Source organism: Phocoena sinus, chromosome 1 (assembly GCF_008692025.1).
Source record: "Phocoena sinus isolate mPhoSin1 chromosome 1, mPhoSin1.pri, whole genome shotgun sequence".
Classification (NCBI taxonomy): domain Eukaryota; kingdom Metazoa; phylum Chordata; class Mammalia; order Artiodactyla; family Phocoenidae; genus Phocoena; species Phocoena sinus.
The window spans coordinates 34,650,913-34,663,759 of NC_045763.1; the positions used below are offsets into that span (position 1 = coordinate 34,650,913).

General features: G+C 36.2%; 1 protein-coding gene across 2 annotated transcripts in view; it reads right to left on the reverse strand.

Annotated features, from left to right (window-relative positions):
* Positions 1–12,847, reverse strand: part of FOXJ3 (forkhead box J3) — a 136,583-nt gene that overhangs the window by 63,991 nt on the left and 59,745 nt on the right. The window lies entirely within an intron of this gene.

Here is a 12,847-nt window from a genome sequence, read left to right on the forward strand (position 1 = left end):
TCCATTATTTGATCACATATTATTTTGTATTAATCTTCTAGTATTCTTTCTCATCTCCTACAATTTCTATCAAAGAGCATGCTAACATGCACATAAAAAGATGATCATCATCATCTGCCATCAGGGCAATGCAAATCAAGCCCATTATACAATGAGATACCACTTCACATCCTAGGATGGCTATAATAGAAAAGGCACACAATAAAAGGTGTTGGCAAGGACATGAAAAAACTGGAAGCCTCATAATTGTTAGAGTAAACTGGTATAGCCTCTTTAGAAAACAGTCGAGGCAGTACAAAAGATTAAACATATGACCCAACAATTCCACTCCTAGAGAAATGAAAACATGTCCAAGAGAAATGAAAACATTACGCCCCTACAAAACCTTATACACAAATGATCACAGTACTTTTCATAACAGCCAAAAGTGAAAACAACCCAAATGTCCATCAACTGATGAACAGATAAACAACTGTGATATACCCATACAATGAAGTATCATTCAGTCATAAAAAAGGAATAAAATGCCGCTATATGCTACAACATAGATGACCCTGAAAGCCTTACATTAAATGAAAGAAGCCAGACACAGTAGGTCACATATTGTATGATTCCATTTATATAAAATGTCCAAAATAAGCGAATCTATAGAGATGGAAAGTAAATTACTGGTTGCCAGAAGTTTGGAGGATGAGGGAGGGTAATGAGAAGTGGGTTTCTTTTTGGACTGATAAAATGAAAATGTCGCACTTCCCTGGTGGTGCAGTGGTTAAGAATCTGCCTGCCAGAAAGAAAAAGACAAATACCGTATGCTAACACGTATATATGGAATTTAAGGGAAAAAAATGTCATGAAGAACCTAGGGGTAAGACAGGAATAAAGACGCAGACCTACTGGAGAACAGACTTGAAGATATGGGGAGGGGCAAGGGTGAGTTTTGACAGGGCGAGACAGAGTCATGGACATATACACACTAACAAACGTAGTAAGGTAGATAGCTGGGGGGAAGCAGCCGCAAGGCACAGGGTGCTTTGTGACAGCCTGGAAGGGTGGGATGGGGAGAGTGGGAGGGAGGGAGATGCAAGAGGGAAGACATATGGGAACATATGTATATGTATAGCTGATTCACTTTGTTATAAAGCAGAAACTAACACACCATTGTAAAGCAATTATACCCCAATAAAGATGTTTAAAAAAAAAAAAAGCAAAAGAAAAAGTGTTCTATTCACATTTTAAACCTGTCCACTGCAAATAGGAAAAAAACAAGAGAAGTAACTAATCAGATTTTATAAATACCTGATACCCAAATTTATTTTGGCTGAAAAGTTGTTTGTTCACTTGTGTTTAGTGAAGGGCCACTTATTTGACAATGCTGAAACACTCATTTAAACTACAACATCTGTATGTACGTTTGCTGAAGACACCCTGTTATTAAGTTGAAAAATTGTTGTCTCCACAGTCTTGTATGCTTTCAACTTTGTCTACCAAGGTAAAAAGTCTTTAACAAAAAGGCTTAGTGCTGTTAAGGTCAAATACTGAGAATTCAAAGAAGACATTCTTTTGAGGGAATGATCCAAGAAGAATTACCAACTTGGAAATTACCAACTTGGAAAAACACTCAGGAAACAGCTTCACAGAAGAGCCAGCTCAGCATTTATGGTGATTAAGATGCTTCCAATTACCCTTTCTTTATTGACTTTTCCAAGCCCTCTCTGTTCTGAAAAACTAAGCTGAAGTGCAAAGCATTTTGTTCACTTAAAGCGTTTCTGAAAATTTTTATATCCCCATTATAGCCTGTAAGATAGGTATACCTGGTAAGATTATGAGAATAAAAATATGTTGATTAAAAACCCTCCTTGAGAAGATGAAAAAAAAAAAAAAAAAAGAATCTGCCTGCCAATGCAGGGGACATGGGTTCAAGCCCTGGTCTGGGAAGATCCCACATGCCGCAGAGCAACTAAGCCCATGCGCCATAACTATTGAGCATTCACTCTAGAGCCCACGAGCCACAACTACTGAGCCCACGCGTCACAACTACTGAAGCCCACGCGCTCTAAGGGCCCACACGCCGCAACTACTGAGCCCGCGTGCCACAACTTCTGAGTCCGTGTGCTGCAACTACTGAAGCCCGCACACCTAGAGCCAGTGCTCCACAGCAAGAGAAGCCACGGCAATGAGAAGCCTGCACGACACAACGAAGAGCAGCCCCCTCTCACCTCAACTAGGGAAAGCCCGTGCGCAGCAAAGAAGACCCAACGCAGCCAATAAAGAAATTAACTAATTAATTAATTAAAAATGAAAATGTCCTGGAATTAGATAGTGGTGGTTGCACAACTTTGCAAATATACTGAAAACCACTGAATCACACACTTTTAAAGGGTAAATTTTAAGGTATGTGAATTATATCTCAATAAAAAATATTTTTTAATTAAGAAAAAAACTGGAAATCAAGGAGCTCTAATCTAATATAGTGGTATACCCAACAGAGTCAAGTCACTTGTCACAAAGCAAAGTAGGTGGTAATGTCCATAAAGAATTCAAGTTTCTTGATTTCAAGCTGTTTCCTGGCTTTCCTTTGGACCACGTTAGTCTTGATAAAAGTTCTAAATAGTCATTAGTATGTCAGAGTAAGTCAAGCAGTTCACCTACCCGAAGAATAGGAACTCCAATGTCTCTCAAATTCAAAGTATATGTGAGTTAATATTAAGAAGTGAAATAAATTATCTTGACCCCTGGCTTGCTGATCAAAAGAAAAGGTCTGAGTGAAAAGAAGCAAAGTGACAATTTCTAGAACATCTAAAGACCAGCCTTTAATTTAAAACAGCAAGAGAATTAATATACAATTAGAAAAGTTTCCTTAAGAAGAACAGAACAGCTACTTCTTAGTTAACTAGGAAAAGACATGTTTATTCTTGTGATAAACATGTATTAAACATCTGCTATGTATCAAATATTATGCTAGGTGCTACGGGCCTATGAAAATGAAAAAGACCCAATCCTTGTCAACAAAAAACTCACAACTGGGTGGAACAGATCAAAATACAGATAGCTACACCATTTAGGAGCTGTAACAGTGGTATATTCAAAGAACTATGGTAATAAAAGGAAGAAAGGTGAAAACAGGGAAGGAGGGAGGAAGGAAAGCAGGAATGGAGGAAGGGAAGGAGGAAGGAAAAAGGTGAAACAAAGAGAAAAAGGAAGGTTACCTCCTTTCAGAGTAATGCTGACACTTGAGCTGGGCATTAAACAATGAGTAAAATAGAAAGAAAGACTACCTAGATACAATGAAGAGTATGGGCAACAACATGAAGATATTTAACTGCATCATAAATCCAAAAACAATGGTGCAGTATAGCATCAATATAAAGTTCAGGGAGATGAAGCTGAGGGCTAGGGTTGAAAATGTGGCATTAGAGGTAGGTCTGTGTGTTTATTAGTGTACCACAGCTTAAGGCAGCAATGTTATAGATGGAGCAAAGGTAACAGAGATTAGAGGAAGGAGACAATTGGAGGTGACACAATAATCCATGCTATTTATCATTAAAATAATTATTTTTTAAAATCTCATTTCTTCTAATTACTTTGTTTTCATATAAAAACCCAGAATCTCAAAACATCAGGGATGATGTAAGGAATCAGATAAAAGAATGGATTAGGTGCTAAACCCTATATAGATCAGGACACTACTACATACCTTCTTCTTATAAAAATCCACAGTGAAGCAGAAGCTCCTAGGCATGTCTCATGTCCACAAACTGGCTGGAGACAACACAGAAGCCCTAATGTTCCAGCATCAAAGCAAATGGTTAAACTCATTTCATCAATTTTCTCTTAACATACACAAAAAAGGATCAAATGGAAATTCTAGAAACAAAAAGTCCAATAATTCACCAGATGTGACAGAACAGAGTCAGAGAGCCAGAGATCTTGAAGCTAGATCAGTGAAAAGTACCCAATATAAGGAACAAAAAGGAAAAGAACAAAGGAAAATTAATAAAGCCAGAATGACCTATGAAACAATGTCAAATAGTCTATCATATTTTAATTGGACACTAAAAGCAAAGGAGAGAAAATGGGGCCATATTTTTTTTTAAAAGAAATAATGACCAAAAATATCTCAAATTTGGATGAAAACCCCTTCTTATTGATCCTAGGTTAGCAAATTCCAAGCAGAATAAAGAAAACCACACTGAGGCACATCACAGACTGCTTATATCTAAAGATAAAGAAAAAAATCTTGAACACTACCAGAGGAGGTAGGGCTGGGGAAGGGCATATTACATACAAGAAAATAAAAGTATATTATAAATGACAGCTGACTTTTCTCCAGAAATAATGGAGACCAAGGATGATGGAACATCTTCAAAGGTCTGAAAGATGGGGAAAAAACTCAATATTCCACACCCCAAAAAAATATGAGGATGAAATAAAGACCTTTGCAAGTAAACAAAAGCCTACAAAATGTGTTGCCTACAGTCCTGCACTACAAGAAATGCCAAAGGATGTTGTTAGGCTAAAGAGGAAAGATATCAGATTGAAATTTGGATTTATAGAAAAGAACATCAGAAAAGATAAAAAATTAGGAAAATATTTTAGTCAAAATAACTTCCTTAAAACACAACTAACGTTTTAAGGCAAATAAAACAAATCCTAAGGTGGGATTTATGATGCAAGGAGAAGTACAAGATATGACAACAGCACAAAGAAAAGGATGGGTAGATAAATGGAATTATACTGTTGTAGAGTTATTACGCTTGTGAAACGGATGGGAAGAGGCAAGTAGTAAGTGGTATGAAGTGTGAGGTGTAAAGTGAAAAATGGTATAATATTACATCAAAATAGACTTTGATAAGTTAATAATACATACTGTTAAGCTCTAGAATGACTACTGAAAAATAAAGAAAAGGAGCATATAGCTAATAAGCCATTAGAGAAAATAAAATAGAATACTATATTTGATTAACCACAAAGGTTGCAAAAATGAAGCAACACAGAAACAAAAGAAAAAAAAGGACAACCAAACCAATAATCATATTAAATACAGACTAAGCACTCCAATTAGAAGGCAGAGACTGTTATACTGAATTTAAGAAGGAAGAGTCAATGGCTACATGCTGTTTATAAGACACACACTTTAAATACAAAGACATTTATAGATTAAAAGCAAAATACTAGAGGGGCTTCCCCGGTGGCACAGTGGTTGAGAGTCTGCCTGCTGATGCAGGAGACACGGGTTCGTGCCCCAGTCCAGGAGGATCCCACATGCCGCGGAGCCGCTGAGCCTGCGTGTCCGGAGCCTGTGCCCCGCAATGGGAGAGGCCACAACAGTGAGAGGCCCACGTACCACCAAAAAAAAAAAAAAAAAAAAAAAAAAGCCAAATACTAGAAAAAAATATACCATGAAGTTGCACAAGAAAGCTTTAGTAGCTATATTAATATCAGACAAATAAAGTTTTAAGACAAAGAGTATTTGAAAAAATTAAGAAGAACATTTCATAAAGATAAAAGAACAATTCAACAGGAAGATTAAACACTCCATACATAAATATTAATTTGAAATGGATCACAGACCTAAATGTAAAAACTAAAACTATAAAACCTACAGAAGAAAACAGAGGAGAAAATATTTATGACCTTGGTTGATTTCCTGGACAGGACACACAAGTCGTTAATCATTAAATGAAAAATTAATAAATTAGACTTCATCAAATCTAAAACTTCTCTTTTTAAGACATTATTATGAAAACAAAAAGGCAAATCACATTTTGAAAAAATGTTTACACAATATAAATCCAATAAAAGACATATCTAAAATATACATAAAACTCTTACAACTCAGTAATAATGACAACCAAATTTTAAAAGAAAAAAAATTGCAAAAGACTTTAAAAGAACTTTAAGAAGTGAAGATATACAAATGACAGCTAAGCACATAAAAAAGATGCTCAAAATCAATGGTCATCAGGAAAGTTCAAAATAAAACCATTATGAGACACTACATCACATCCTCTAAAATGACTAAAATTAAAAAGACAGAGGGAACTCTACTCAGTACTCTGTAATAACCTATATGGGAAAAGAATCTTTAAAAAAGTGGATATATGTATATGTATAACTGATTCACTTTGCTGGACAGCAGAAACTAACACAACATTGGAAATCAACTATACTCCAATAAAAAGTAATTTAAAAAAAGACAGGTGATATCAACTGTCAGTCAGGATATGGAGCAACTGGAACTCACATGTCTTGCTACTGGGAATGTAAAATACACAACCACTTTGGAGAAAGATTTAGCAGTTTCTTATCAAGTTAATGTTCCATCTACCCTTTAACATAACAATCCTTCCATTATTCAAGAGAAACAAAAGCATATGTCCATAGAAAACTTGTATAAGAATTTCTTAGTAGCTTGTTCATAATAGCCCTAAACTGAAAACAACCCAAATGTCCACCAAGAGATAAATGGACAAAAAAGTGCGGTATATTCATACAATGGAATACTACTTAGCAATAATAAGAAACAACTGACATATGCAATAGCATCACAGACATTATGCTGAATGAAAGAAGATAGACATAGAGTATATACCAAATGATTCCATTTATGTGACGTTCCATCATATGAGATTTACATGAACTAATCTGTTATGGAAAAATCTACTATGGACTTAGAGATCACTATCCAAAACTGAGGCCTGAATACAACTTTGTTTTAAAGATTGAGATAATGCATGTAAAATAGCCCCCCCCCTTGGGCTTCCCTGGTGGCGCAGTGGTTGAGAGTCCGCCTGCCGATGCAGGGGACGTGGGTTCGTGCCCCGGTCCGGGAGGATCCCACATGCCACAGAGCGGCTGGGCCCGTGAGCCATGGCCGCTGAGCCTGTGCGTGCGGAGCCTGTGCTCCACAACGGGAGAGGCCACAACAGTGAGAGACCCGTGTACGGCAAAAAAAAAAAAAAAAAAAAAAAAAAATAGGCCCCTAGTCTGTAAAGCTATATACAAATGTAGGCATTATTATTAACTTACATCAACAATTCTGGTACAGCAAGTTAACGTCCTCCTGGAGAAGGCAATGTCTTAGTCTGTAAAATCCCAAAGAAAGATCACAAACTAGAATTGTCCAGCTCTGAACACATCTTCCAAAACCGAATCACCTGCCAACTTCAAGATGTGTCAAAGATGAACAATGGACTTAAATGCCTTTATTTTCATCATTATAAAATATCACTTCAAATAAAGTACATTTTAATTATTCCAATAATTTCTGACTGAAATTTTATGTCAGTACAAAGCCCCCTGCTCTACTACACACTGATATGACCTTTCTTTAACAGCTCTTAGATTAGAAACAGCCTAATAAAAATGCCATTATCTGATTAAATATAAATAAACCCAAGAAGTTAATATTAATTTCATATTCCTGGGGAAAGCAGTCCCTGTCATAAATAGCTAGCCATTCCAAATGGCTAAATCTGTGAATTTTATGTTTTAACTAACTATATTATCATGTATATATGCTCATTGGTAAAGTGAATCATCACAGACTATTCTGTGCTCTCAGCGCACACCATATCAAGAGCCTCAGACATAGTACTGGATCCCTTTTGCCCCTGACTTCTTTGGCTTCAGACCATGTGTCTCAATGTTTTTTCTCTCCCAGTTTAGATATGGCAATCCAATTTTAAAGGTTGTTGTTTTGTTTTGTTTTGTTTTTTTACCCTCCATCATCTTAGGGTGCTGCTCCTGGGTAGCTGCCCACAACTCCAAGGTACAGCATTTGCATGCACCATATAGACAGAGTGAACATCCTTCCCGGTTTTAGTCTTGGTTTATACCTATTGCCTATACATAATTGAGAAAAATGTCTTTTTATTCTCAGAAGTTTCTAGTTTGGGCAACAGGTTAAATAATCACTCTACTCAGACCACAAAAATAGGCTACCAACAGTCAATACACAGTAGGCACTCAAAGGCAGGTAGTTTGGGTGGCTAACTGGCTGAATGAATGTATGGACAAAAACTATTCCAATGCCAGCTCAGGTCTCTGGAACATTCTTGTTGAACAAATACAGTCTTTTATTACTTTTACATTGATTATCAAATTAATCTAAGTGTTGCCCAGAAAAGATTATTACGGAACTCACTCTTAATCAATGGATTAAAAATACTATGTAAGAGTGAAGTAAGTCAGAAAGAGAAAAACAAATACCGTATGTTAACACATATATATGGAATCTAAAAAAAAAAAAAAAGGTTCTGAAGAACCTAGGGGCAGGACAGGAATAAAGACTCAGACGTAGAGAATGGACTTGAGGACATGGGGAGGGCGAAGGGTAAGCTGAGATGAAGTGAGAGAGTGGCACTGACATATATACACTACCAAATGTAAAACAGATAGCTAGTGGGAAGTAGCCACATAGCACAGGGAGATCAGCTCAGTGCTTTGTGAGGGGTGGATAGGGAGGGTGGGAGGGAGACGCAAGAGGGAGGGGATATGGGGATATATGTATACATATAGCTGATTCACTCTGTTATACAGCAGAAACTAACACAACACTGTAAAGCAATTACACTCCAATAAAGATGTTAAAAAAATGAACAGTATGTAATTAGTATACTGACTGTAGTATAGTAAATGGTTTCTCTAAATGTTAAGGATACTTAAAAACAGTATATTCTGTTAAGCAATTAATAGTTGGCCACATCTTGTTTTTAAATCATCAGTGCCTTAACCTAATCTTTTTAGAAATTATTTAAGTTGAAGATAAATAAGGTTTTACTACATCACAACTGATTTCCAAGAGACAGACAGCTCACCTATATTTACTATAACTCATATAATATTTACTATAACTCACATATGATAGATAGTATAACTTGTATGTTACTAGTTTAGGTTAATTCAACACTGTCTTGTATCTCAGTATTTATCAAATTAACTATTGAATCTAAGCCTAAAAGAAAAAAACTTGATGCTCAAATGAACTTATGACTGGCAACAACCCACATGCTCTTCAAATGGTGACTAAACTGGTAAATCCGTAAGATGACCTATATGAAATAAAATGGAACTGCTGATACTAACAGCACAGATGGATCTTAAATGCGTTATGCTAAGCGAAAGTCGTCAGACTCAAAAGGCCACCTACTGTATGAGACCCACTTATACGAATTTCTGGAAAAGGCAAAACTGTAAGAACAAAAAATAGATCAGTGGTTGCCAGGACTTGGAGTGGGAGCAGGGGGGCACTGACTACCCAGGGGCAATACTGTTCTGTATCTTGACCATGGTGATGCTTACACTGTATGCACTGGTCAAACTACTAGAATTACACGCCAAAGAGTACATTTTACCATGTATCATTTTTTTAAAAATTAATCTGAGGGCAAAAAAATTATTTTTTAAAAAGCAGTTTAGATCTGGAAAAGAAAAAAGGCCAACAGCAACAAACTGTTATTTCCCACCCTTAAGAACAGAGACTACTTACTGCATGTTCAAGTAAAAGGCAGCTCTAACTAAACTGCTTTGACTAACAGTGTATTGTCAGGGTCTGTGCCAGCACTACTTTCTGTTTCTGCAGTGTTGTCTCTCTGAATCAGACCCTCATCTCTTATCTAACTCAATTTTTCAAATCCTCTCTGAATGCCTCTCTCAATGCTTAGTCTGGGTTTTCTAACCCTGGTTTGTCTAACTGACCGCCTTACATTCATAATCCACTTCTGCCTTAACATGCACTCTTGGCATCAACCCATTTCTTCACTCTTGACCTCATGTTAGTACTTACATTAATTCCCTTAATTCCTGATTCCATCTCAACTTTGTTCTGATGGGTTGCTCTTGATCATGTCCTCTTCTCAGCCTTCAAAAGGGGGTTCTTACCTATCATGAGTTAAAACTACGAAGGGTAATAATTTCTTCTCTCCTTGAAGTGCTTTAGAAGTGGCAAACTCTAAAGCCTCCCTTGGGAACCCTATGAGTGTTTTTTCACTCCAATAATATAATGTACTTATTTCTGTCCAACTGAACTCTTGCCTATCTTTAAGTTCTACTTCCTGCTTGGTTTTATTCAAAGACACAGATAAGGCGTCAACTTCTTCCTTACGAAAATCATACATCTACTTTAAGTCTATTATTAAACTTAATACTATCTTCCTTCTTCAAGGTACATACCTATGATTCCTGCAACACTGTTTATCACTTAATGCTGTATCTTACGTTCTCTCAAACCTCTCCAGTCTTTCTACAACCCTTTACAAATGAAATGACCAAAACAGGATACTAACAAATAACAGACAATTGACAAATAAATACAACACGATACTAACATGGCCAAAAAAGAATACCCTTTGAACAAAAGCAATCAGTCAACTATGTTATGGTCTCTTACATTATGACAGAGGGCAGGAGTAGAAAATAATCACAATCTCAGAACTTCCAAAAGTTAATTCTCTAGCAGTGAGCTGCTGTCTCCTCACAAACCAGGAGACCCCCAATCTCCACAGCCATTGAGCACTTACAACCTCCCCACCCCAGGGAAGAAAAAGCATCCAAAAAACAAAAACCTCTTCTTACTATGAATTCACTGTAGTTATCTCTCCCAGGCCAGGCAGGGGGCCTTCACGGGGTCTTAAACTTCTTAGCTATCATCTCATTTCTCTTAGAGCCCAACTGCTGCTACTTAATTATGCAATTGTTAAAACTACTTCTTATAATCTTTTATTTCCTTTAAAGTCAAAGTATCATTTTCCTGAGCCAGAGAAGAGGGAACAAGGTTGAGAAAAGATTAAGCTGGAAAGCAAAAAAAGAGAACTCTAGTTTTTTAGAAAACTGAATTTAGCTGATAGGATTTGTCTTTCCATAATGTGAGCAAAATACTTACCTTGAAGATAATTAAGAGGCATTTGTGAATTCCAGAATAAGAAGGCTTTTACCAAAAAAATTAGATCAAAAAACCAGACAAAAAAACAAAGCTAATGATAAGAGGAGAGATAAGAGACAGGAATTAAAAAACAAAAAAAACAAAACAAACAAAAAAACAGACTGCAGGATACAGAAACAGGGCTATAATCAAGGGAAAAGAAAACAGAAATCTATCCCCAAAAAAGCAGCAGAGCTATGGATGCAAAATGTAATTTCATTTTGGGTTTCTTTTTAAAGAAAGCAATAATGTAACTGTTTGTATTTAGTTTCAGGGAACTGAGAAAAATGGATTTCAGACCATCAATGTACATGGGAGAGTATCAAATATTAAGGGCTTTTATGACAAAAGCTTCTAGAAAATAAAGGATTGAGTCAGGAATAAATAATCATATAAAAGCACCTGTAATTAAACAATACTTTTCAAGTTGAAGTTGGCTTCTACACTTCTCTTGGTAACACACTGAACAGAGTTATACCATAAAAGTATAGGGAAGAAGAAGCTGTATGAGCTACTTCTAACTCTACCTCTTGGACCCATCTGGATCATGGCAGCAGGTAGCAAAATCCTAAGGGGTTAAAGTACACCCACCACCCAAGACAAAAACTACTCCCACCCCACCTTGGCTCAATGGTTTTCTCCCACTGTGGTGAGGGTGGTTTTGGAAAAGCTCCTCAAATGCCAGGAAACACTGTAATACAAAAAGAAAAAACAATTCATAAGTACCAAAACTTAACTAACATTTTGGCTTCCCTTTCAAGGAAAACTGGTATAGTGGAAAAAACACCAGTCTAGGAACCAAGAAACCAAGTGTATTCTGCTTGTTGGGCACTCATTCTAAGATGTTTGTGGTACTCCAGGGGATTTGGTGGGGAGGGCACCACTCACTCACTCACTGCTAAGGGTTACTAAACTAGTAGAATATATGCCAGAAGCTCCTGATGGCCATCTCTGTCACGAATTGGGCTGAAAATGAAGCCATCAGAGAAGCTAGCAGGACTAAGGGATGTAAAGAGACATCTCTGGTGATACAACTGAAGAATCCTCTCCAGTTCCAGCCCTTCCTGCAGATATTTTCTCCCTTAAGTGAGTCTGTAATAGGTTTCTGTGACTTGCAAGTAAGTCTGGCCAATACACTTGGGTTCTAATTCCACACTGAACTTGGGCAAGTCATTCCTCATTTACTGGCCTTACTTAGTTCCTCGTCTATAAAATGGGCCAGATCTGAGGTTTCCAAAACTTTTTTTAAGCAATAGAACTTTTTTAAACAAAAATCTTATTTTGATATCAAAAACTAAAATGATTTTATTCATATAAATGTATTTTATAAGATCAGATTTACAACATTTACTTCTGACCAAAATTAATAACAACAATGGGTATTTAAATCTCACCTTGAGACTGAAAATAAAGATGACTGTTAGTAGAAATGTATTAGCAAATGTATATTTATCACATCAGTGATAAATGTATGATACTTATCATTCAAATGTATATTTACTACAATCACCGAAGTCAATGAGAACAATGATGTGTTTTGATAAAAATGAAACTTTAAAATTAAAGACTAATGGTAAAAGTTGAAAGCTTTTATTAACCTCCCAGGATTCAATTTATTTCTGTACTGTTTTGGTTGCATAGGAGTAAGACAACCCTGATTCAAAATGAATAGTTGCAAAGAATAACACGGTATTACTTATTCACCTGCCTTACCCCATGATATTATTTAATTAAAGGTAGAAAAAGCTTTTAAGTTCTGCACAAAAAAAAACCTAACAGCACAAGATTTTTAAAATAGATATCCAATTGGTTAAAATTTAGTACATAATATGGTTCAGTATTCATGGGTGTTTTTTTTTCTTTTTTAATGATTTTAACCTCATTTAAAAATCAAATCTGAATCAAATGTTTACAGATTCCAATTAG